Source organism: Arachis stenosperma, chromosome 3 (assembly GCF_014773155.1).
Source record: "Arachis stenosperma cultivar V10309 chromosome 3, arast.V10309.gnm1.PFL2, whole genome shotgun sequence".
NCBI classification, from domain to species: domain Eukaryota; kingdom Viridiplantae; phylum Streptophyta; class Magnoliopsida; order Fabales; family Fabaceae; genus Arachis; species Arachis stenosperma.
The window spans coordinates 18,590,790-18,614,302 of record NC_080379.1 but is presented as its reverse complement, the minus strand read 5'-3'; the positions used below and the strand labels follow the sequence as shown (position 1 = coordinate 18,614,302).

The 23,513-nt window shown below is 37.7% G+C and overlaps 1 non-coding gene and 1 pseudogene across 1 annotated transcript; both read right to left on the bottom strand.

The window, feature by feature from the left end:
- Positions 1-213: 213 nt before the first annotated feature.
- Positions 214-17,871, bottom strand: LOC130965630 (ubiquitin-conjugating enzyme E2 20-like; annotated as a pseudogene).
- On the bottom strand, positions 9,089-9,192 carry LOC130971694 (small nucleolar RNA R71). Its single transcript, XR_009082906.1, has one exon. It is a non-coding gene; the product is annotated as a small nucleolar RNA R71 (small nucleolar RNA).
- Positions 17,872-23,513: the final 5,642 nt, after the last annotated feature.

Sequence of the window (23,513 nt, the reverse complement as noted above, 5' to 3'; positions counted from 1 at the left end):
AGGAGAAAATTAGAAGGTATAAAAGAATTGATTTTTTATTGATTTACATGAATTATTTCCATGCTATAATTATGATTAAAAAATTACAATTCTATAACAACTAATAATTGAATTAGGACAAAATAAGTTTATCATTAGAACTTAGGAGATCACTAAAACTATCCAATTTGTGGCTAATTGATGATAAATCCCGAAAGAGAAGCTCCATTTACTTCACCTCTGGGTCTCTCCTATCCAGTCCAGAATATAAGAACAATCTTCCCGCTTCAAAAAAGCCTTTCACAAGAAAGTAAATGTTAATGTTGTTCCAACAAGAAATATATTCAATATTGTGTTTGTACACACATCTTCTGCACACAATCTAAACTAGTTAAGAGACAGATGTTGGCTGAGGACACAAAGAATTATTCTGTCATACCCAAGCTTTGTATTTTGTGTTGATCAAATAAGAAAGGACAGGAATCTTCACATAATTACTACCTGAAGGATGTCCAAGCATATATTACCATGAACATCTACATTTGGATGGAAGCGGGTGCTTTCAAATTTCACCTTTGGAGCCTTAAAAGGGTAATCATTGGGAAACGAAAGTGACAACTTGTACTCAGTTCCTTCAAACATAGGTCTTTACTTCCTGTTATTGTCCGTTTCCAGTAGAATATGTTGTCCTCCTCAATAAATGCAGATATACCTGAATCTCCGCTCATCTAAAATTCTCATGAACACAAAGCTTCAATAATCAGTAATCTTTGTCCAAATACAAAAGAAAGATCATATATATATGTAATGGGCATATAAGCTTCTTACCATTAGCGCCATCAGTTCAGATTGCAATCTGTTCAATAACAATGGCCACAAAACAATTAAGGAGTTAGAAAGAAACAAGTACTTTAAGATTTTTTTTTACTAGGAATACAAAAGAATAAAAAATCCATTGTGAAAACTCAACCCATAAAAAAGAACGTGCTTTCTTGTTAGAATAATGTAATAAATATGAAATAATACATCTTTAAAAGGTAATTTAAAGATCTCCCTCACCCTATCCAGATGAAAATAAATGATCTTCCCCCTGACCATAGTGCGAAAAGTATAGAATGCTGTTCCATCTTTCTTTTGCTTATCTGTCATCCATAGATTTATATAGAATTCATGGATCATTTTGAATCCAACAATGATCTCACGATTGGCTAGAATCTCCCATCCTCTCTTTCGAATTTGCTATTGGATCTCAGGGTATTCATCTTCTCCTAATTCGAATCTAACCTCAGGGATCACTGGTCTCTTACTCATTATTTTGTAATAATGTTCTTTACGTTGCTTGGTGTAGAATCTGCCAGGTTTAAAAACAACTATTGGGCCATCTTCTTTCTTGTTTCTTGGAGCGGTCTTGCCACTTTTTGGAGCCATGGGATTCAAATCTCAATGAAAGAAAAGGGCTCCTTTTACACTAAACTTAAGAGGTTTTCTCATCCTCGAGCAAAAGGTAAGAAAGGAAGAAGAAGAAAGTGAAGAAGAAGAGAAGAGAAGAAGAGAATTCGAATGGAGAGGTGGTGAAAGAGGGAGAGGGGAGCACGAATATATATAAGGAGGGGGGGAGGGATTTTCAAATTCAATCATAAAAGAAAGATAAGGAAGTTTTGTTAAAAGATAGAAAAGATAAGTTGTTAAATTTTGAAAGAAATAAGAAAGATATAAAAGATATAAAAGATAGGATAAGAAGTAAAAAAGGATTTTAAAGTTTAACAAAAGATATGAACAAGAATTACTAAAGATAAGAGAAGATTGGAAAGGATTTGAAAACTAGTTGAAAAAGATATAAGGTTTTGAAAAGATTTGGAAAGATTTGAAAATATTTTAAAATTGAAATTAATTTGAAGTTGAAATTTTTGAAAAAGAATTGATTGAAAAGTCATGAAATTTCAAAATTGAAATTTAAAAAGATAGGTTTGAATGAAGAAAAGATAAGGTTTTGGAAATTACCTCCCTTGCTGTCTTGCTGGCATTAAACGCCCAGAATAGCCCCCTACTTACTGGGCATTGAACACCCAGAATGGCACCCATTCTGGCGTTCAAAACCAGGCTGCCCTCCTTATGGGCGTTGAACGCCTAGCCAGGCTCCTTGGCTGGCGTTCAACACCAGGCTTGCTACCTCCATGGGCGTTTAAATGCCCAATTTCCACCCTTTTCTGGTATTTAACGCCAGAGAGATCCCTTCTCTAGGGTGTTCTGCTTTCTGTTCTGCATCATTCTGTCTCTATTTAAACATTGTTCATGATCACTAACATTAAAATCAACGTAATTAAAAACTTATTATATGGAAAAGCTAATTAATATAGAAATAATTAGAAAATTAGGAAATAATATACGATTAATCATTGGGTTGCCTCCCAACAAGCGCTTCTTTAATGTCTTTAGTTGGACTTTACTGTACTTAACTTAGTAGCAGCGTTAAGCCTCCTGGCTCAATATCTCCTCCAAGGTAATGCTTGACCCTCTGTCCATTGACAGTGAACCTTATGTCAGGATCTTTACCTTGAAGTTCTATGTGCCCGTAAGGTGATACACTAGTAATCACATACGGTCCCTTCCAACGGGATTTGAGTTTCCTAGGGAATAGTTTGAGTCTTGAGTTGAAAAGCAGGACCTTTTGTCCTGGTTTAAAGACTATAGAAGATATCTTTCTATCATGCCACTTTTTTGCCTTTTCTTTATAGATCTTTGCATTTTCAAATGCAGCTAAGCGGAATTCTTCCAACTCATTTAGTTGGAGAAGCTGTTTCACTCCTGCTATTTTAGCATCAAGGTTAAAGAATCTAGTAGCCCAATAAGCCTTGTGTTCTAGTTCCACTGGCAGATGACAGGATTTTTAATATACCAGCTGATGTGGTGAGGTTCCAATAGGGGTTTTGAAAGCTATTCTGTATGCCCACAAAGTATCATCAAGCTTTCTAGCACAATCCTTTCTAGAATCTGATGGTGTTTTTGTGGAAAAATGAATTCCAAACACACAAACTCACCGGCAAGTGTACCGGGTCGCATCAAGTAGAAATAACTCACTTAGAGTGAGGTTGATCCCACATGGATTGATGGATCAAGCAACTTTAGTGGGTGATTAGTTTAGTCAAGCTAACATTGAGTGAGTGGGTGAAATTGAGCAACAGAAATTAAAAATGGCAGGGAAATTAAAATTGCAGAATGTAAATGAGACAGAAACATAAATAGCAAGAAATGTAAATTGCAGAAACTTAGATGACAAGAAATGTAAATTGCATCAAATGTAAAGGGGATGGGAACAGGGAGATTAAAGCAAGCAGCAAGCCGAACTTGGAACAATTGCATAAGAATTAAATTGCATGAAAAGTAAAAGGAATTGGGTGCTGGGAATTCAGAAATTAAACAAGAGAATATAAGTAGTAATCAAACAGAGAAATAACTTGCATTTAAATCTTTAAACAGAAAGCAAAATTGCTTGAAGAAGCAAACATAAATTAAATTCAACTCAATTGCAAAATCAAAATGAGAGGTTGAAGATCTCAGGAGCTCAATGAGACTAGAAAACAAGTCTAGATCTCAATTCCTTTCTTGATCCCACAGCAAACAGATTGAAGAAGAAAGAACAATGAAAACAGTAAAGAGACTTTGATTCAAATCACAATTCCTTGAATTATGCAGCAAAATAAAAACAGAGAGATCTCAGATAGAGATTGAAATAGGATTTCTCCAATCTCAATCCAAGATTTAAAACAGGAAGGAAAACTAAGAGAGAGCTCTCTATCCTACTCCTAATGCTCCCTAGTGGAGCCAACCTCTTTAATAAAATGGAATTGATGCCTTTATATAGGCTTTACCCAATGAAAATGAAATTACAATTAAATGAAAATCCTAATTCTAGCTTGTTCTTGTGCCTTTGAGTCAATGGGCTTTGCTTGCTTTTTATTTGAAGAGTGGATCCGGTTGGCTTTTTGATTTGGTGAAGAATTGAATTAAATTGGATTTTTGGTTGAATTTGGACCATGGGTGTTGCTCCCAGGGCAAGGCTCGGCTCTTGGCAAGAGCTTTGGCCAAGAGCTTTGGCCAAGAGCTTTGGTTCCCTTCCTTGCCAAAGTGTACGCACGTTCCTTCCTTGTGACAAGAGAACAAAGCTCTTGCAAAGAGCTTTAAGCTCTTGGCAAGAGCTTTGCTTGTCCTTGAGGTCCATGGTTCAAGTCTTGGGTGAAGCACTTGCTGGCCATTTTCCTTGGCATGAGTAGTGCTACTTCCTTGCTTCCCTTGGTATCCCTCTTCGAATCCTAGTGGAAGCACTTTGATTCATTTTTGCTTGTTTTTGGCCCTTAAAGAAGCTTTTCACTCGTACCTCAATTCTATGCCAAATATAGATTTCCATATATCGTTGGAAAGCTCTGAATGTCAGTTTTCCAACGCAACTGAAAGCACATCAATGGGACATCTGTACCTCAAGTTATAGCCCTTTGAATGAGGCATGGTCATGTTATGAGCGCCCAGATTTTAACTTAGCGAAAATTTTGCTTCCAAGCTCATTTTCCTTGATTTTTCCTTGAAGAAGTCCGAAAAAGCTGTTGGAGAAAGCTCTTGGCAAGAGCTTTAGGCAAGAGCTTTGCTTTGAGTTTTGCCTTGCTTTTTGAAGTAAAGCTCTTGGCAAGAGCTTTAGGCTCTTGGCAAGAGCTTTGTGCCTTTGCTCCTTGTTGTGAGACACGCTTTTCTTCCCTTGGGCCACGCTTTTCTTCCTTAGTTTGGTCATGGGCCACTCTTTTAAAAGCGTGGCCTAAGGCTCCAAAGTGTGCTCCAACTTCAAAGTGTGCCCCAAAGCTCTTTTTTTTTCTCCTTTTTAACTTATTTTGTGCTTCTTTGCTTCTTTTTCTTCTTATTTCCTACAAGATTTATAAAATTAAAATATCAAAGAAATATACCATTTAAGCACAAAAGAATGCAATATTTGAGCATAAATCATCAATTTCTTGTATGAAAAAGCATAGAAAAATATGACATGGTGACATGTCATCAGAACACCAAACTTAAACCTTGCTTGTCCCCAAGCAAGAAAAGAATCATGCAATAAAGATTGACAATCCAAGGTGAGAAGAATAGCAAGTTAATGTTCATGGAAAGCTAGTTTTCCATGCATGCTACAATCACAAAAGAAATATAAATGATTGATGCTTCTATCTAGCTCAATTTATGAAATCTTTTCCTTATAATTTTTCCTTGAAACAAGCTTTTGATTTTCTTATTAGCTTCTCCTTATGGGTGCTTTGCCCCATGAGTTGATAACAAAGCTACGATTCTAAATGTTTTGTTTTCAAGTATTACCACTTGATACATAAGCACTGATGAGCGGATAATTTATACGCTTTTTTGCATTATTTTTAGATAGTTTTAGTATGATCTTGTTACTTTTAGGGATGTTTTCATAATTTTTTATGCTAAATTCATATTTCTAGACTTTACTATGAGTTTGTGTGTTTTTCTGTGATTTCAGGTAATTTCTGGCTGAAATTGAGGGACCTGAGCAAAACTCTGGAAAGAGGCTGACAAAGGACTGCTGATGCTGTTGGAATCTGACCTCCTTGCACTCGAAATGAATTTTCTGGAGCTACAGAACTCTAAATGGCGCTTTCTCAACGGATTTGGAAAGTAGACATCCAGAGCTTTCCAGCAATATATAATAGTCCATACTTTATTCGTGATTAGATGACGTAAACTGGCGCTCAACGCCAGTTTCATGTTGCTGTCTGGAGTCAAACGCCAGAAACACGTCATGAACCGGAGTTGAACGCCCAAAACACGTTACAACTTGACGTTCAACTCCAAGAGAAGCATCAGCTCGTGGATAGATCAAGCTCAGCCCAAACATACACCAAGTGGGCCCTGGAAGTGAATTTATGCATCAATTACTTACTTCTATAAACCCTAGTAGCTAGTCTAGTATAAATAGGATAGTTTACTATTGTATTAGATATCTGGGGATTGTATTATTCAATCTTTGGACGATTAGTTCTCAGATCATGGGGGCTGGCCATTCGGCCATGCCTGGACCTTTCACTTATGTATTTTCAACGGTGGAGTTTCTACACACCATAAATTAAAGGTGTGGAGCTCTGCTGTACCTCAAGTTTTAATGCAATTACTACTCTTTTCCTATAAATTTCATTTATTCCTATTCTAAGATATTCGTTGCACTTCAACTTGATGAATGTGATGATCCGTGACACTCATCATCATTCTCACCTATGAACGCGCGTGATTGACAACCACTTCCGTTCTACCTTAGGCCGGCCGCATATCTCTTGGATTCCTTAATCAGAATCTTCGTGGTATAAGCTAGAATTGATGGCGGCATTCATGGGAATCCGGAAAGTCTAACCTTGTCTGTGGTATTCCGAGTAGGATTCCGGGATTGAATGACTGTGACGAGCTTCAAACTCCTGAAGGCTGGGCGTTAGTGATAGACGCAAAAGAATCAAGGGATTCTATTCCAACCTGATTGAGAACCGACAGATGATTAACCGTGCTGTGACAGAGCATTTGGACCTTTTTCACTGAGAGGATGGGATGTAGCTATTGACAACGGTGATGCCCTACATACAGCTTGCCATAGAAATGAGTGATGAGAAACTAGAAGGAAGAAGTAGGAAAGTAGAAAAAGAAAGGGCACACTATCTCCATACGCTTATCTGAAATTCCCACCATTAATTTACATAAGTATTTCTATCCTATTTTATTTATCTTTTAAATATCTAATCCAATTACATTTGAATCTGCCTGACTGAGATTTACAAGTTGACCATAGCTTACTTCATACCAACAATCTCTGTGGGATCGACCCTTACTCATGTAAGGTTTATTACTTGGACGACCTAGTACACTTGCTGGTTAGTTGAACTGAGTTGTGGAAAGAAAGTGTTGAGTTAATAAATGCACATACCAAAGAGCCAATATTGTTGATCACAATTTCTTCCATCAAGTTTTTGGCGCCGTTACCGGGGATTATTGAGTATGGACAACTGACGGTTCATCTTGTTGCTCGGATTAGGTAATTTTCTTTTATTTTCTTTTCAAAAAAAGTTTTCAAAATTCTTTCAAAAATTTTTCTTTATTTTTCGTTTTTCCAAAAGAATTTATTTCGAAAAAAAATTAAAGAAAATACAAAAAAAATCATAAAATCATAAAAAAAAAACCAAAAATATTTTGTGTTTCTTGTTTGAGTCTTGAGTCAATTTATAAGATTGGTATCAATTGCATGATTTTAAAATTTTTCTTGCATTTTTCGAAAATTCATGCATTCATAGTGTTCTTCATGATCTTCAAGTTATTCTTGGTAGGTCTTCTTGTTTGATCTTGATGTTTTCTTGTTTTGTGTTGTTTGTTATTTTTCATATGCATTTTTCGTTTGTTAGAGTCCATGCAATAAAGATTTCTAAGTTTGGTGTCTTGCATGTTTTTTTTGCATCAAAAATTTTTCAAAAATATGTTCTTGATGTTCATCATGATATTCAAAGTGTTCTTGGTGTTCATCTTAACATTCATAATGTTTTTGCATGCATCATGTGTTTTGATCCAAAATTTTCATGTTTTGGGTCATTTTTGTGTTTTTCTCTCTCATTATTAAAAATTCAAAAATCAAAAAATTTTCTTTTCCTTATTTCTCTCCAAAATTTCGAAAATTTGAGTTGACTTAGTCAAAAATTTTTAAAATTAGTTATTTCTTGTAAGTCAAGTCAAATTTTCAATTTTAAAAATCTTATCTTTTCAAAATCTTTTTCAAAAATTATATATTTTTCATTTTTTTTCTATTTTTCGAAAATTTTGAAAATTATTTTTTCAAAAATCTTTTTCTTAATTTTATTTCAAATTTTCGAAAATTATGCTAACAATTAATATGATTGATTCAAAAATTTGAAGTTTGTTACTTTCTTGTTAAGAAATGTTCAATCTTTAAATTCTAGAATCTTATCTTTTAATTTCTTGTTAGTTAAGTAATTAATTTTAATTTTAAAAATTAAATCTATCTTATCTTATCTTTTATATCATATCTTTTTCAAAAATTTTATCTTTTTCAAAAATTTAATTTCAAAATATTTTATCTAATTTCTTATCTTCTTATCTTTTCAAATTTGATTTTAATATCTTTTTCAACTAACTATTTGACTTTTTGTTTGTTTCTTATCTTTTTCAAAACCACCTAACCACTTCTCCCTCTCTAATTTTCGAAAATATCTCATCCCTTTTTCAAAAATTCTTTTTAATTAATTAATTGTTTTAAATTTTAATTTTAATTATATCTTATCTTTAATTTTCGAAAATCACTAACTACTTTTTCAAAATTATTTTCGAAATTCTCTATCTCTCCTCTTCTTCTATTTATTTATTTATTTACTAACACTTCTCTTCATCTCTCTTCATTTCAAATCACTGCCCCTACCTATTCATTCTTCTTCACTCCTATTCCCTTTCTTCTTCTACTAACATAAAGGAATCTCTATACTGTGACATAGAGGATTCCTCTTTCTTTTCTTGTTCTCTTCTTCCCTATATGAGCAGGAACAAGAAAAAAGACATTCTTGTTGAAGCTGACCCTGAACCTGAAAGGACTCTGAAGAGGTAATTAAGAGAAGCTAAATTACAACAATCCAGAGACAACCTTTCTGAAATTTTCGAACAAGAAAAGGAGATGGCAGCCGAACCTAACAACAATATTGCAAGGAGGATGCTTGGTGACTTCACTAAACCAACTTCCAAATTTGATGGAAGAAGCATCTCCATTCCGGCTATTGGAGCAACCAATTTTGAGCTGAAACCTCAATTAGTTGCTCTAATGCAACAGAACTGCAAGTTTCATGGACTTCCATCTGAAGATCTTTACTAGTTTTTAACTGAGTTCTTGCAAATTTGTGAGACTGTAAAGACGAATGGAGTAGATCCTGAAGTCTACTGGCTCATGCTTTTCCCTTTTGCTGTAAGAGACAGAGCTAGAACATGGTTGGACTCACAACCTAAAGATAGCCTGGACTCCTGGGATAAGCTGGTCACTCCCTTCTTGGATAAATTCTTTCCTCCTCAAAAGCTGAGCAAGCTTAGAGTGGATGTTCAGACCTTCAAGCAAAAAGATGGTGAATCCCTCTATGAAGCTTGGGAAAGATACAAGTAGATGACCAAAAAGTGTCCTTCTGACATGTTTTTAGAATGGACCATATTAGATATATTCTATTATGGTCTATCTGAGTTTTCCAAGATGTCATTGGACCATTCTGCAGGTGGATCCATTCAACTAAAGAAAATGCCTGCAGAAGCTTAAGAACTTATTGACATGGTTGCAAATAACCAATTCATGTACACTTCTGAGAGGAATTTCGTGAATAATGGGATGCCTCAGAGGAAGGGAGTTCTTGAAATTGATGCTCTGAATGCCATATTGGCTCAAAATAAAGTGTTGACTCAACAAATCAACATGATCTCTCAAAGTCTGAATGGATGGAAAAATGCATCCAATAGTACTAAAGAGGCAGCTTCTAAAGAAGCTTATGATCCTGGGAATCCTACAATGGCAGAGGTTAATTACATGGGTGAACCTTATTGTAACACCTATAATTCATCATGGAGAAATCATCCAAATTTCTCATGGAAGGATCAACAAAAGCCTCAACAAGGCTTTAATAATGGTGGAAAAAACAGGCTAAGCAATAACAAGCCTTTTCCATCATCTTCTCAATAACAGACAGAGAATTCTGAGCAGAGCCCCTCTAATTTAGCAAATTTAGTCTCTGATATGTCTAAGGCCACTTTAAGTTTCATGAGTGAAACAAGGTCCTCCATCAGAAATTTGGAGGCACAAGTGGGCCAGCTGAGTAAAAAAGTCACTGAAACTCCTCCCAGTACTCTCCCAAGCAATACAGAAGAGAATCCAAGAGGAGAGTGCAAGGCTATTGATGTAATCAATATGGCCGAATGCACAAGGGAGGAGAAGGACAAAAATCCTAGTGAGAAAGACCTCCTGGGACGTCTCTCAAACAAGAAGGAGTTCCCTATTGAGGACCTAAAGGAATCTGAGGCTCATATAGAGACCATAGAGATTCCATTAAATCTCCTTCTGCCATTCATGAGCTCTGAAGACTATTCTTCCTCAGAAGAGGATGAAGATATGACTAGAGAGCAAGTTGCTCAATATCTAGGAGCCATCATGAAGCTGAATGCCAAGTTGTTTGGTAATGAGACTTGGGAAGGTGAACCTCCCTTGCTCATTAGTGAACTTGATACATGGGTTCAGCAAACTCTACCACAAAAGAAACAAGATCCTGGGAAATTCTTAATACCCTGTACCATAGGCACCATGACCTTTGAAAAAGCTCTATGTGACCTGGGGTCAAGCATAAATCTTATGCCACTCTCTGTAATAGAGAAACTAGGGATCATTGAGGTACAGCTTGCCTTATTCTCATTACAATTGGCAGACAAGTCAGCACGACAAGCTTATGGATTAGTAGAGGACATATTAGTAAAGGTTGAAGGCCTTTACATCCCTGCTGATTTCATAATCCTAGACACTAAGAAGAAAAATGATGAATGCATCATCCTTGGAAGACCTTTCCTAGCCACAGCAGGTGCTGTAATAGATGTTAACAGAGGAGAATTAGTCCTTTAATTGAATGGGGACTACCTTGTATTTAAGGCACACGGCCATCCCTCTGTAACAAAGGAGAGCAAGCATTTAGAGCTTCTCTTAGTACAGAGTCCAAAAGAGCCCCCACAATCAAACTCTAAGTTTGGTGTTGGGAGGCCACAACCAAACTCTAAGTTTGGTGTTGAGAAGACCCCACATTCAAACTCTAAGTTTGGTGTTGGGAAACCTTTATCATGCGCTGAACTTCTCTAAAGCTCCATAAGAGCCCACTGTCAAGCTAGTGACACTAAAAGAGCGCTTGTTGGGAGGCAACCCAATTTGTATTTATCTAATTTTTGTTTTATTTTATTGTTTTTTTATGTTTTATTAGGTCCATGATCATGTGGAGTCACGAAAAAAATACAAAAATTAAAAACAGAATCAAAAACAGCAGAAGAAAAATCACACCCTGGAGGAAGGACTTACTGGCGTTTAAACGCCAGTAAGGTGCATCTGGCTGGCGTTCAACGCCAGAACAGAGCATGGATCTGGCGATGAACGCCAGAAACAAGCAACATCCTGGCGTTTGGACGCCAGGAATGTGCCCTGAGGAAAGCTAGCGCTGAACGCCAGTAACAAGTATGGAACTGGCGTTCAACGCCAGAAATATGCTACACATGGGCGTTGAACGCCCAGAACGTGCATCACCTCGGCGTTTAAACGCCAGAATGGTATGCTAAGGCATTTTACATGCCTAATTGGTGCAGGGATGTAAATCCTTGCCACCTCAGGATCTGTGGACCCCACAGGATTCCCATATAACATATTCCCACCTTACCTCCTAATAATCCTATAACACACTTCCCCAAAAACCCTTCACCAATCACCTCAATCTCTCTTCCCAATTACCCCCTTCACCACTCACATCCATCCACTCTTCCCCATAAACCCCACCTACCTTCAAAATTCAAAACTCTTTCCCACCCAAACCCACCCTAAATGGCCGAACCTACCCTCTCTCACTTCCCTATATAAACCCCTCCATTCTCCTTAATTTTCACACAACAAACACCTCTCTTCTCCTTCTTGACCGAATACACCTCTCCCCCTCTCCTCCATATTTTCTTCTTCTTCTTCTTCTTTTTTTCTTTTTTCTCTTGCTTGAGGGCGAGCAATATTTTAAGTTTGGTGTGGTAAAAGCATAAGCTTTTTGTTTTTCCATAGCCATTGATGGCACCCAAGGCCAGAGAATCCTCTAGAAAAGGAAAAGGGAAGACAAAAGCTTCAACCTCCGAGTCAAGGGAGATGGAAAGATTCATCTCCAAAGCCCATCAAGACCACTTCTATGATGTTGTGGCCAAGAAGAAGGTGATCCCTGAGGTCCCTTTCAAGCTCAAGAAAAATGAGTATCCGGAGATCCGACATGAGATCCAAAGAAGAGGTTGAGAAGTTCTAACCAACCCCATTCAACAAGTCGGGATTTTAAAAGTTCAAGAGTTCTATGCCAATGCATGGATCACTAGGAACCATGATCAAAGTATGAACCCGAATCCAAAGAACTATCTTACAATGGTTCGGGGGAAATACTTAGATTTTAGTCCGGAAAATTTGAGGTTAGCATTCCACTTGCCCATGATGCAAGGAGATGAACGCCCCTACACTAGAAGGGTCAACTTTAATCAAAGGTTGGACCAAGTCCTTATGGACATATGTGTGGAAGGAGCTCAGTGGAAAAGAGACTCCAAAGGCAAGCCGGTTCAACTAAGAAGATTGGACCTCAAGCCTGTGGCTAGAGGATGGTTAGAGTTCATTCAACGCTCCATCATCCCCACTAGCAACCAATCTGAAGTCACTGTGGATCGGGCTAGCATGATTCATAGCATCATGATTAGAGAGGAAGTAGAAGTTCATGAAGTCATCTCCCATGAATTCTACAAAATAGCCGATAAGTCCTCTACTTTGGCAAGGCTAGCTTTTCCTCATCTTATTTGCCATCTATGTTACTCAGCTGGAGTTACCATAGAAGGAGACATCCTCATTGAGGAGGACAAGCCCATCACTAAGAAAAAGATGGAGCAAACAAGAGAGCCCACTCATGGAGCCCAAGGGACGCATGAGGAAGCTTATCACCAAGAAATCCCGGAGATGCCTCAAGGGATGCACTTTCCTCCCAACAACTATTGGGAACAACTCAACACTTTCTTAGAAGATTTGAGTTACAATGTGAATCAATTAAGGGTGAAACATCAAGAGCACTCCATCATTCTCCATGAAATAAGAGAAGATCAAAGAGCAATGAGGGAGGAGCAACAAAGGCAAGGAAGGGACATAGAAGAGCTTAAGGACATCATTGGTCCTTCAAGAAGAAGACGCCACTAAGGTAGACTCATTCCTTATTCTTATTTTCTCTACTTTTCGGTTTTTATGTTATATGTCTATCTATGTTTTGTGTCTCTACTTCATGATCATTAGTAGTTAGTAACTATGTCTTAAAGCTATGAATAATTCCATTAATCCTTCACCTCTCTTAAATGAAAAATATTTTTAATTCAAAAGAACAAGAAGTACATGAATTTCGAAATTATCCGTGAATTTAGTTCAATTATATTGATGTGGTGACAATACTTTTTGTTTTCTGAATGAATGCTTGAACAGTGCATATTTTTGATCTTGTTGTTTATGAATGTTAAAATTGTTGGCTCTTGAAAGAATGATGAACAAAGAAAAATGTTATTGATGATCTGAAAAATCATGAAATTGACTCTTGAAGCAATAAAAAGCAGTGAAAAGCAAAAGCTTGCGAAAAAAAAGTTGCAAAAAAAAGAGAGAAAAAGCAAGTAGAAAAAGCCAATAGCCCTTAAAACCAAAAGGCAAGGGTAAAGAGGATCCAAGGCTTTGAGCATCAATGGATAGGAGCGCCCAAGGAAATAAATCGAGGCCTAAGCGGCTAAATCAAGCTGTCCCTAACCATGTGCTTGTGGCATGCAGGTCCAAGTGAAAAGCTTGAGACTGAGTGGTTAAAGTCGTGATCCAAAGCAAAAAGAGTGTGCTTAAGAGCTCTGGACACCTCTAACTGGGGACTCTAGCAAAGCTGGGTCACAATCTGAAAAGGTTCACCCAGTCATGTGTCTGTGGCATTTATGTATCCGGTGGTAATACTGGAAAATAAAGTGCTGAGGGCCACGGCCAAGACTCATAAAAGTAGCTGTGTTCAAGAATCAACAAACTTAACTAGGAGAATCAATAACACTATCTGAAATTCTAAGTTCCTATAGAAGCCAATCATTCTAAACTTCAAAGGAAAAAGTGAAATGCCAAAACTGTTCAGAAGCAAAAAGCTACAAGTCCCGCTCATCTAATTAGAATTAATATTCATTGATATTTTGGGATTTATAGTATATTCTCTTCTTTTTATTCTAATTGATTTTCAGTTGCTTGGGAACAAGCAACAATTTAAGTTTGGGGTTGTGATGAGCGGATAATTTATACGCTTTTTGGCATTGTTTTTAGATAGTTTTAGTATAATCTAGTTACTTTTAGGGATGTTTTCATTAGTTTTTATGCTAAATTCACATTTTTGAACTTTACTATGAGTTTGTGTGTTTTTCTGTGATTTTAGGTAATTTCTGGCTGAAATTGAGGGACCTGAGCAAAACTCTGAAAAGAGGCTGACAAAGGACTGCTGATGCTGTTGGAATCTGACCTCCCTGCACTCAAAATGGATTTTCTGGAGCTACAGAACTCCAAATCGTGCGATCTCAACGGTGTTGGAAAGTAGACATCCAGAGCTTTCCAGCAATATATAATAATTCATACTTTATTCGTGATTAGACGACGTAAACGGGCACTCAACGCCAGTTCCATTTTGTTGTCTGGAGTCAAACGCCAGAAACACGTCACGAACCGGAGTTGAATGCCCAAATCACATTACAACTTGACGTTCAACTCCAAGAGAAGCCTCATCTCGTGGATAGATCAAGCTTAGCCTAAACATACACCAAGTGGGCCCTGGAAGTGAATTTATGCATCAATTACTTACTTCTATAAACCCTAGAGCTAGTCTAGTATAAATAGGATAGTTTACTATTGTATTAGATATCTGGGGATTGTATTATTCAATCTTTGGATGATTAGTTCTCAGATCATGGGGGCTGGCCATTCGGCCATGCCTGGACCTTTCACTTATGTATTTTCAACGGTGGAGTTTCTACACACCATAGATTAAGGGTGTGGAGCTCTGCTGTACCTCAAGTTTTAATGCAATTACTACTCTTTTCCTATAAATTTCATTTATTCCTGTTATAAGATATTCATTGCACTTTAACTTGATGAATGTGATGATCCGTGACACTCATCATCATTCTCACCTATGAACGTGCGTGATTAACAACCACTTCCGTTCTACCTTAGGCCGGGTGCATATCTCTTGGATTCCTTAATCAGAATCTTCGTGGTATAAGCAAGAATTGATGGCGGCATTCATGGGAATCCAGAAAGTCTAACCTTGTATGTGGTATTCCGAGTAGGATTCCGGGATTGAATGACTGTGACGAGCTTTAAACTCCTGAAGGCTGGGCGTTAGTGACAGACACAAAAGAATCAAGGGATTCTATTCCAACCTGATTGAGAACCGACAGATGATTAGCCGTGCTGTGACAGAGCATTTAGACCTTTTTCACTGAGAGGATGGGATGTAGCCATTGACAACGGTGATGCCCTACATACAGCTTGCCATAGAAAGGAGTGATGAGAAACTAGAAGGAAGAAGTAGGAAAGTAGAAAAAGAAAGGGCACAGTACGCTTATCTGAAATTTCCACCATTAATTTACATAAGTATTTCTATCCTATTTTATTTATCTTTTAAATATCTAATCCAATTACATTTGAATCCGCCTAACTGAGATTTACAAGATGACCATAGCTTGCTTCATACCAACAATCTCTGTGGGATCGACCCTTACTCACGTAAGGTTTATTACTTGGACGACCCAGTACACTTGCTGGTTAGTTGAACGGAGTTGTGGAAAGAAAGTGTTGAGTTAATAAATGCACATACCAAAGAGCCAATATTGTTGATCACAATTTCGTCCACCAAGCACCACAAGCATTTGAATTAGAGGACTTCATTAAGCTCATTTTTTTCTTTTCTTGACTCTCTAATCATTGATGCTCAGAACCTTGAGCTTTGAGGGAGTGCTTTTGCACTTGAGCCTAGCCTTGACTTCTAAGTGTTTTGTTTTCAAGCATTTGGCTTGATACATAAACACCACAAGTACTTAGCAAATAAATTGCCATTGGTACTCAGAGCCTTCAGCTTTCTCATTCTTTCCCTTTTTCTTTTCTTGCCCTTTTTTGCTTTTTTCAATGTTTTCATGATTTCAAAAGATTTCACAAAATGTCCTAGATGAAAACTTCAATTAAATAAAATCTAATGAAATTGAGCAATAATCAAACATACTAGCTTTCCAATACTTTTATGCACATGCTAAATTCTTCTTTAATTCCTTGTTTGTTTATGATCATGATAATTTATTGCTGTTGAATTCACAAAACTCAAGTTGGTGGTCATAATGTCACAGCAACATATTGCAAATCAAAATTCAAACTATGCTTATTCATACCACACATGCATACAGAGAAGATAAAGACAATCATGCAATTTGAAGTATTGTAAACAAAATGAGGGGAAAAGGAACTTTACAACCTTGTAATTCATCTTCTCTATTGTTGTCATTTTCCTTCTATTCTTCCTCTTCCCTTGCCAAACTCAGAATGCTTTCCCATCCTCAACCAACAATTAGAACAATGGCTATGGGGCTAAGATAGATCATGAGTGTCTTACACAATGAAGTGTTAGTGATACATGTGCTCTAAACAAGCAAAATTAAAGATATGAAGGCACAGAGAAACAGAGACATTATGGTTGCAAAAAATAAGAGGGTGTACATGATACATTGCATAAAAGAATAAGTGGCACACCAAACTTAGTGTGACACTTTCACTTGGAATTGATGTAAGTATCTAGTAGATATTGAAACCAAATTTTGTTACATAGCAACACCAAACTTAGAATGCAATCACATGTCCATTTTATTTTAACTAAAACTAAATGAAACTGTCATTTGTTTACTACAATCACCAAGTGAAGCATCTGTCATGAATAAGGATCTCTTGGTGATGTATTAACAAAAACAGTTAAGAAGCAAAATAAGTGAAAGCATTAACCAAAGAAATAACTAAAGTAAACAGAATAATAAAGTGTCAAACAAAAAGAAAAATAACACTGCAAAGGCATTATGATTATGCAGAAGTGGTGTTTCTTAATGAATTGCATAGAGAATTAAGTGGCACACCAAACCTAGAATCTTAGTGTGTCACTTCCATGTAGAATTGATGCAATCATCCCAAGAGATTGAAAACAAATTGTTACAGGGCAACATCAAACTTAGAATGTAACCATATGCCAATTTATTGGAATTTAAACAAAGCAAGGAGAAGAAATGTACCTACTGTCTACCTGTTCTTCACTTTCTTCCTCTTCTTCCAATTTGTTAAGAGGAATGACCTCAAGGGGGAGATGTTTCAGCTATTGTCCCCTTTCTTGGTTTCTTCTCAGCAAGCCTCGTTTTGTACATAGCTTGATTGAGCTTGCTTGCTAGTGGTCCAGGGATTGGATTTCTTGTGGTTGACCTCCTCTTGAATGTTGTCCTTGGTATCTTGGTCACAATCCTCTTTTCAGTGCTTTTGTTAATTGCCTTCACTTCCTTGAATTCAAGAATTGGTGGTTGTGTGATTATTGGAGTGATTTCTTGATTAGGAGCCTCTTGAATTGGTGGTTCCATGAGCCCTTCCTTCATGTGATTTTCTGCTTCACTTGAGTTTGGACTTCCTTGATTGTCCTCCTCACTTTCTTGCTTTTCCACTTTCTCCTTCACATTCAACATTTGACTTAATAGTACTTTCATGGAGGAGGTTTGTTGTTCTTCCCAAGATTTCTTCATCTCCTCTTCATATTTTTCGATCACAGATTCAAGGGAAATTTGTGAGGGTTGTGAATGTTCATGTTCCTTCGTCTTCTCAAGTGAAGTTTCATTTTCAAATACCTTCACCACCTCATTCTCTATTGGAGTTTCACTTGATACAGTAGCCTCCTCGTCTTGCTCTTCCACTTTCTCCTTCACATCCACCAAGTGATCTTCATTCTTCTTGCTTAGTGGTTTTGAGTGTTTCCCTATGTTCTCCAAATGCTCATCCATCTTCTGAAGAAGGATTTCTTTTTCTCTCCAGGATTGTTGTTGTTCCTCCATGAGTTGTTCTTGTCTTTTCAATAATTCTCTAGATTTTTGAAGGGGATCCTCAGCTATTAGCTCAAAAGATGAAGGTTGAGAATGAGTTTCTGGATATGTGGGTGCTGTGGTGAAGTTGTTTTGAGTGGTATAGGATGAATCTTGTGGATTATGAAATAAGTTTTGTGGTTGGTGAAATAAATTGTATGGATCTTGGAGGAGACTTTGTGTTGAGGCATAATCAAGTGATGAACAATCTTCAAATGAGGAACTGAGAGGTGAGGTTGGGCAATTTTGTATGAGTGAATTGAAGGTTTGCTCAAGTGATGATGGCTCTTGATAAGTAGAGTATGACACATTGAATGCTCTCTAGTTTTGATCTTCTTAATCATAACTTGAAGAATTGTGGAATTCCTCAGAGTGTGGATCATTTTGTGGCCACGGGGAACAATCTTCTAAGTATGCTCTGGCAGCACAATCAAGTGATAATGTCCTTAAATAATTAGAATGTGAATCATTGCATTTCCTTTCCCAGCCATCATTTGTGTATGTGCCATCGTAGTATGAGTCACTTTGTGGCTCTGGGAAATAGTTCATTTTACTTGATTGTTCATACTCCCTCATTCCTTGTTGATACTCCCATCCACCATGAGAATAATGATATGAATCATTTTGTGGTGGTGGTTGGTATCCCTCATGATTCTCTTGCTCATCTTGGGGTTCTGAAGCAAATCTCCATGGATTGGAGTGCTCAGAATTTGTATCTTCTTAGTGATATTTCCAATCATCATTAGAATAATGACTTGAATCATATTGTGATGGTGGACAATATCCCATGAAATTTGTTTGATTAAAAGATGAGGTTAACTCCATTTGAATTTTGTGAAACACAACACCAATGAAAATTGAAGTTCATGTCTCAGAGAAGAACTTCTTAGTGAAGCAAAAACACAAACACCTTGGGTTCAACTTAGAACAGAGAACAAAAACAAAGAAAATGCTTGATCTAGACTTCTCACCCACTTAATCATTGTTGATATAATCAATTCCCGGCCACGGCGCTAAAAACTTGATGGTGTTTTTGTGGAAAAACGAATTCCAAACACACAAACTCACCGGCAAGTGTACCGGGTCGCATCAAGTAGAAATAACTCACTTAGAGTGAGGTCGATCCCACAGGGATTGATGGATCAAGAAACTTTAGTGGGTGATTAGTTTAGTCAAGCTAACATTGAGTGAGTGGGTGAAATTGAGCAACAGAAATTAAAAATGGAAGGGAAATTAAAATTGCAGAATGTAAATGAGACAGAAACTTAAATAGCAAGAAATGTAAATTGCAGAAACTTAGATGACAAGAAATGTAAATTGCATCAAATGTAAAGGGGATGGGAACAGGGAGATTAAAGCAAGCAGCAAGCCGAACTTGGAACAATTGCATAAGAATTAAATTGCATGAAAAGTAAAAGGAATTGGGTGCTGGGAATTCAGAAATTAAACAAGAGAATATAAGTAGTAATCAAACAGAGAAGTAACTTGCATTTAAATCTTTAAACAGAAAGCAAAATTGCTTGAAGAAGCAAACATAAATTAAATTCAACTCAATTGCAAAATCAAAATGAGAGGTTGAAGATCTCAGGAGCTCAATGAGACTAGAAAACAAGTCTAGATCTCAATTCCTTCCTTGATCCCACAGCAAACAGATTGAAGAAGAAAGAACAATGAAAACAGTAAAGAGACTTTGATTCAAATCACAATTCCTTGAATTATGCAGCAAAATAAAAACAGAGAGATCTCAGATAGAGATTGAAATAGGATTTCTCCAATCTCAATCCAAGATTTAAAACAGGAAGGAAAACTAAGAGAGAGCTCTCTATCCTACTCCTAATGCTCCCTAGTGGAGCCAACCTCTTTAATAAAATGTAATTGATGCCTTTATATAGGCTTTACCCAATGAAAATGAAATTACAATTAAATGAAAATCCTAATTCTAGCTTGTTATTCTGCCTTTGAGTCAATGGGCTTTGCTTGCTTTTTATTTGAAGAGTGGATCCGGTTGGCTTTTTGATTTGGTGAAGAATTAAATTAAATTGGATTTTTGGTTGAATTTGGACCATGGGTGTTGCTCCCAGGGCAAGGCTCGGCTCTTGGCAAGAGCTTTGGCCAAGAGCTTTGGTTCCCTTTCTTGCTAAAGTGTACGCATGTTCCTTCCTGTGACAAGAGAACAAAGCTCTTTGCAAGAGCTTTAAGCTCTTGGTAAGAGCTTTGCTTGTCCTTGAGGTCCATGGTTCAAGTCTTGGGTGAAGCACTTGCTGGCTATTTTCCTTGGCATGGGTAGCGCTACTTCCTTGCTTCCCTTGGTATCCCTCTTCGAATCCTGGTGGAAGCACTTTGATTCATTTTTGCTTGTTTTTGGCCCTTAAAGAAGCTTTTCACTCGTGCCTCAATTCTATGCCAAATATGGATTTCCATATATCGTTCCAGTTTTCCAACGCAACTGGAAGCACATCAATCGAACATCTGTACCTCAAGTTATAACCCTTTGAATGAGGCATGGTGATGCTGTGAGCGCCCATATTTTAACTCAGCGAAAATTTTGCTTCCAAGCTCATTTTCCTTGATTTTTCCTTGAAGAAGTCCGGAAAAGCTCTTGGAGAAAGCTCTTGGCAAGAGCTTTAGGCAAGAGCTTTGCTTTGAGTTTTGCCTTGCTTTTTGAAGTAAAGCTCTTGGCAAGAGCTTTGTGCCTTTGCTCCTTGTTGTGAGACACGCTTTTCTTCCCTTGGGCCACGCTTTTCTTCCTTAGTTTGGTCATGGGCCACTCTTTTAAAAGCGTGGCCTAAGGCTCCAAAGTGTGCTCCAACTTCAAAGTGTGCCCCAAAGCTCTTTTTTCTCCTTTTTAACTTATTTTATGCTTCTTTGCTTCTTTTTCTTCTTATTTCCTACAAGATTTATAAAATTAAAATATCAAAGAAATATACCATTTAAGCACAAAAGAATGCAATATTTGAGCACAAATCATCAATTTCTTGTATGAAAAAGCATAGAAAAATATGACATGGTGACATGTCATCAGAAACGCTTACTGTCCTCTCTAGGATTCACTTTAGTTCTCTATTTGAGACTTCATCTTGCCCATTTGTCTGGGGATGATACGGTGTTGCCACTTTTGGCAAACTCCGTAATGGTTTAAGACAGAATCAAGCTGTCTGTTGCAGAAATGCGTACCTCCATCACTAATCAGTGTCCTAGGGACACCAAACCTACTGAAGATGTTCTTTTGGAGGAACTTCATCACCACTCTGGTGTCATTAGTAGGTGATGCTATTGCTTCAACCCATTTAGACATATAGTCTAATGCCACAAGGATATAGGTGTTTGAGTATGAAGGCGGGAAAGATCCCATGAAATCTATACCCCATACGTCAAACAACTCAATCTCTAGGATTCCTTACTGAGGCATACCATGACCATAAGGGAGATTGCCAGCTCTTCGACAATTATCACAGTTACGGACAAACTCTCTAGAGTCTTTAAAGAGAGTGGGCCAGTAGAAGCCACTTTGGAGAACCTTGGTGGCTGTCCGCTCACCTCAAAAGTGTCCTCCATAGTCTGAGCCATGGCAATGCCATAGGATTCTCTATGCCTCTTCTTCAAACACACAGCATCGGATTATTCCATCCGAGCATCTCTTAAAGAGAAATGGCTCATTCCACGGGTAATATTTTGCATCATGCCCGGGCTTGATGCCTGTTGTACTTTTTGGGAATGAACCTTATCGCCTTGTAATTTGCAATGTCTGCAAACCAGGGTGCTTTTTGGATGGCAAAGAGTTGCTCATCTGGAAAGGTTTCAAATATGTCAGTGGAGGGAGGAGAGGTCCCTGCCACTGGTTCAATCCGAGACAAGTGGTCAGCCACTTGATTTTCTGTACCTTTTCTGTCTCTGATTTCTATATCAAACTCTTGCAGGAGTAATATCCATCTTATGAGCCTGGGCTTCGAATCCTGCTTAGTGAGTAGATACCTCAGAGCAGCATGGTCAGTGTAGATAATGACCTTAGCTCCTTCTAGGTAGGATCTGAACTTGTCAATGGCATACACCACTGCAAGTAATTCCTTTTCTGTAGTAGTGTAGTTTTTCTGCGCATCATTTAGTACACGACTAGCATAATAAATGACATGCAGAAGCTTATCATGTCTCTGCCCTAGAACTGTGCCAATGGCATGGTCACTGGCATCATACATCAGTTCGAATGGCAATTCCCAATTGGGTGCAAAAATGATAGGAGCAGTGACAAGCTTTGCTTTTAAGGTTTTAAAGGCATGCAGACATTCTTGGTCAAAGACAAATGGAACATCAGTGGCCAAGAGATTACACAGGGATTTTGCAATTTTAGAAAAATCTTTGATGACCCTCTTGTAAAATCCTGCATGTCCTAGAAAACTTCTGATTGCCTTGACATTAGTTGGTGGTGGCAATCGTTCAATTACTTCTACCTTAGCTTGATCTACTTCTATTCCCTTGTTTGAAATTCGATGCCCGAGAACAATGCCTTCAATCACCATGAAGTGGCATTTTTCCCAGTTTAGAAGTAGATTTGTTTCTTGACATCTTTTCAGAACTAGGGCCAAATGATCAAGGCAAGAGTCAAATGAGTCTCCAAAGACAGAGAATTCATCTATGAACACTTCAAGGAACTTCTCTACCATATCAGATAAGATGGATAGCATACATCTCTGAAAGGTGGCAGGTGCATTGCACAAGCCAAAGGGCATTCGCCTGTAGGCAAACACGCTATATAGGCATGTGAATGTTGTCTTCTCTTAATCTTGTGGATCCACTGCTATTTGATTGTACCCGGAATATCCATCCAGGAAACAATAAAATGCATGCCCTGCTAGTATCTCTAGCATTTGGTCAATAAATGGTACAGGAAAATTATCCTTCCTGGTGGCATTATTGAGCCTTCTATAGTCAATGCACATATGCCACCCTGTGACTATCCTTGTAGGGATCAGTTCATTCTTTTCATTATGAACCATGAACCATTGTCATGCCTCCCTTCTTGGGAACAAATTGGACAAGGCTCACCCAGGGGCTATCAGAAATAGAATAAATAATCCCAGCCTCCCAGAGCTTAGTGACTTCCTTCTGCACTACTTCCTTCATAGCTAGGTTCAGTTGCCTTTGTGCTTGCACCACTGGTTTGGCATCGTCCTCCAGTAGGATTTTGTGCATGCATCGGGTCGGGCTAATGCCCTTAAGATCACTTATAGTCCACTCAAGGACGGTCTAGTGTGTTTTGAGCACTTGGATTAGTGCTTTTTCTTCATGTGGTTCTAGGACAGAGCTTATGATCACAGGATAAGTATCTCTATCTCCCAGAAATGCATATTTCTGGGAAGGTGGTAATGGCTTGAGCTCAAGCTTTGGAGGCTTCTCTTTTTCCTTAGGAGTTTCGAGAGGTTCCTTTAAATCAGGCTGGGTATCTATAAGGATGTCATTCAGCCTTTCCTATCAGCCATATTTACTTCTTCCACTAGGGAATCAATGAGGTTAATGCTCATGCATTCCTTTGGGGTGTCTGGATGCTGCATAGCATTGACAGCATTCAG